This window comes from Chrysochloris asiatica, unplaced genomic scaffold, assembly GCF_000296735.1.
Source record: "Chrysochloris asiatica unplaced genomic scaffold, ChrAsi1.0 scaffold00068, whole genome shotgun sequence".
NCBI classification, from domain to species: Eukaryota; Metazoa; Chordata; class Mammalia; order Afrosoricida; family Chrysochloridae; genus Chrysochloris; species Chrysochloris asiatica.
The window spans coordinates 186,781-190,585 of NW_006408586.1; the positions used below are offsets into that span (position 1 = coordinate 186,781).

A 3,805-nucleotide genomic window follows, 5' to 3' on the forward strand; every position below is an offset into this window, starting at 1 on the left:
ATTGGGTCAGAACCAACTCGACGGCACTTGTCAACAACAACAAATCCAGTATTTGTACAGAAAATAATGTCATCACTTTCAACATGGCCTTCATGAACACCAAACTACTAAATTATTTCTGAAACCAAACTTATATTGTAGATTGCTTAATATATGTGTTTACAGCATGACTAACTTAATATATGTGTTTACAGCATGACTAAGAATCTACAACCCTTTATGCAATGTTGTTAGTTACTCAGATATGAATCTCAGGTAATACAATTTCAAAGCAGATTTGATTTTTAAATGTGAAATTATTCAAATAACTTTATCCCAATCATTTCTGTTTACAAGCAAAGTATTACTTTGTCTGGGCTTACTTCATCTTCAGTGCCTGGTACTGTGGGCCACAGAGCAGAGCAAGTCAAACCCCAGATTTCTGAGGTGACATGCCTTTTTGGTGGCTGTAAATTTCCACCCAATATGGCTTGCGCAGATCCTGCACTGGGCAACAATCCAGGCATACTCAGGAAACCAGCTGTGCTCTGTTGAAGTCCGCCCTATCAGATTCAAGTTGCCAGACTTGTACACAGTAAGTGTCTCACGCACGTATCCATGAGGATTCACGTAAGCTGCCATCAGCCCACATAAAGATAAACTGAATATTTAATTTTTAGTTGTTATTTCTGTTTCTTGACATTGTTTTCAGCAAAAGGAAGTACATTTATTCATGATATCTGGTTCACAGTGAAGTCGTTGGATAGCACTACCAATTTAAAGCAGCTGGCTTCTTAGTACATTATCAATAGGAAGGCAAGCATCTACTCTGTAAGAAAAACTATTGGATTTGATGGAAGAGAATCATCTTTTAGATTTTCATCCCATTCACGCAGCTGTTTCTTGATCCAATCCATTAAGGTTTCAGCATCATATAAGGATACAACCAGTGGAGCCATGAAGTCAGATTTGTGCAATGAAACTTTCTCTTCTGGTATTTCTGCTACCATTTATGTGAATACTGGTCTTCCCAGTAGACAGGTTTTGAAGGAAATAATCGACACTTATTGAATGATTCTACCTGAACTGCAGACATGGCAACACACATTCTGGAAGAATTTGCACTTTAGTTTGCTGGATTCCATCTGACTGTGTCCTTAGCTCAAGGACTTTGAACCTTTGTCTTCAAATTGCTTTCACTTTCACTATCTCATTTCCCAAATCCTCTTCTTCTCCATAGGCATACATTTCTGCTGTTGTGCCAAACTGTGCTTCCCTTTCCTGTATATTACTGCATGCAGGAACTGCAAAGGTTCTATCTTTCTGAATTAAATTCCACAGTATGCTGACTTCTTGAGGTTACAGAAGCTGAAGAGATAATGTCTGCCCAGGAATCAAGATCATCACCACCTGTGGAAGGACTGGAATCACTTGGCAGCTGCCTTCATCATGCAAAGTGCTGCCGTGAAACTCTTCCATATCGGCGCCCAGGGAGTTATGTGATGCTGCCAGGCTGGTATCAAAATTTATGATGTTTGGTTTTTTGGCTTCTTTGCTATTCTGGTCTTCACCTTCCATTTCAACATTATCTTCTTCCTCACTCTCTGCAGGCAGAAGTGACAGGTGGTTCTCTATGTTGTCTACTGGTCTTCTTATTTTCTCTAATTTTTGCTACATAGAAAATATCATAAAGATCTGGGTCTATAAAATGTGGCTCATTTGTTAGGATACATTGATTAAAACAAATAAACAAACAAAAAACTTACTTTCCAAATAGCAATAATTACTTCTTCCCCTTTGAAAATCTGAATTTCTTTTCCAAATAGAAAGTTACTTTAATTAAATAAAATATTCAATAAAATAAATTACGATAAGTTCATGTGACTAGAAAATTGTGAGGTTTTGATTGCAAATAGATAATCTCAGACATATCTATTACATTATTATGTTATACATTACTTAACACTTGTTAATGCTAATGAATTTGTAGGGTTGAAAAAGACAATTTCTTCTCTCATAGAGCTTGTATTCAATGAGAGATATGAAAATCAATGCATATTCAATAAAGAGGATACAGTTGCAGGTGGTGATACATTTTTTGAATACTAATTAAAGAGTTAGGTGATCAAGAATGCCCTGAGATCAGGGAGTACTCCTGTCTTTCTCTAGCCTTTAAGGACAGAAGAAAGTGTGCACTAATATCTGGAGGGAAAGCATTCTAGAGAAGAAAGCAAATAAGGAAAAGTCCTAAGAAAAAGAATTAAATTTAACGAAAACAGCAAAATACAAAGTGACTGTAACAGGAACAGGCACTAGATAGAGTTTGAATATGAGATTAAATAAAAGGATTTTTAAAAAAAAGATCATATATAATTGTACAGGTTATGTTGTTGTTAATCACCCTTGAGTCAGTTTTCACTTATGGCAACCCTGTATTAAGATCCTAAGGAGTATCTGATGGGTTTGAACTGCTGAACCTATGGCTTGCAAGCACTCCAGTGCTTATCCTACAGTGCCACACAATGCTATATATTTCATTCTACCTGGAATGGAAAGCCGTGGATTGAAACTGAGGATGAAAATGATGTAATTTGATTTAGAGTTCTCTTGGAATTTATTGGAATATTCAACTGTAAGAGAATAAAAGTGGAAGGAGAGACTATTAAAGGGCTATAGAAATTAAAGGACGGGGATAATAATAATAAGAAAAGATAGTTTGGGCAAGGTGGTAATTTAGCAGTTAATTTGTTGTTGTTAGGTACCTTCTAGTCAGTTTCTGGTGTAGCGCTGTGGGTTAATGCGTCAGACTGCAAAGCCCTTTGAACTGCAGGGTCGGTGGTTCAAGCTCACCAGCTGCTCCTTGGAAACCATATGCAGGGCGGCTATGGGTCAGAATTGAATAATAGTGGTTGTGGTGCCTTGAGTTTACTTGATATGGCTTTTTCTATCCAAAATCTTAATTGCCACCAAGTGATTGGGTGGGCCCATGCAAATAGTGCGTATAAGACTATAAGACAGGGATAGATTATATTTTCCCTGCAACTACCCTTAAAGGAGAGTCCTGGTGTGGTGCTGTGGGTTAACGCGTGGGACTGCAAAGTAATTTGAACCACAAGGTTGGCAGTTCAAGCTCACCAGCTGCTCCTTGGAAACCCTATACATGGTTGCTATGGGTCAGAACTGACTCGATGGCACTTAATAACAACAAAAACAGCCTTAAAGGAGACATCTCAGAACCAGATACAGAAGGTCTCAGCACCATCAAGAAGGAAGAGAGCATGAGGGGCGCATGAGACATCAAGACATGAAGAGGAGATGGCAAAGGCAACTGCTAGAGGCGACAATAGACAATAGAAGAGGCAATAGAAGAGGCAGCTGCATGGAGAGACAGAGAAGCTTCTGGCTCTAGGGCTATGGAATTAGAAAAGCTGAGTACCTACAGGCAGGAGACTGACTTGAGGAACGTGCTTTTTGGACATCCACAGACTGACTAAAGGGACTTTTTGTCCCCTTGTTCTGGTCGAAAAACTCCCTCTTGGTCAATGTACAGGTTCCTGATTAGCACAATTAAATGTTTGAAAATCCACATTGTCCACAATGTGGTCCATAACTTGTCATGATTTACACAGTGGAATGTCTTTTCATAGTCAATAAAGTACACACAAACATATTTATAGTATTCTCTGTTTTTGTCCAAGATCCATTTGAAGGCAGCAACTTATATCCCTTATTCCAAGACCTTGTCTGATTCTGGCTTGAACCTCTGGAACTTCCCTGTTAATGTACTGTTTCAGCCATTTTTGAATTATCCTTAGCAAAGTTTTTC

At 38.3% G+C, this 3,805-nt stretch overlaps 1 pseudogene; it reads right to left on the reverse strand.

Moving 5' to 3' along the window:
* Positions 1 to 329: 329 nt before the first annotated feature.
* LOC102838834 overlaps positions 330 to 3,805 on the reverse strand; it is a 4,798-nt pseudogene continuing 1,322 nt past the window's right edge.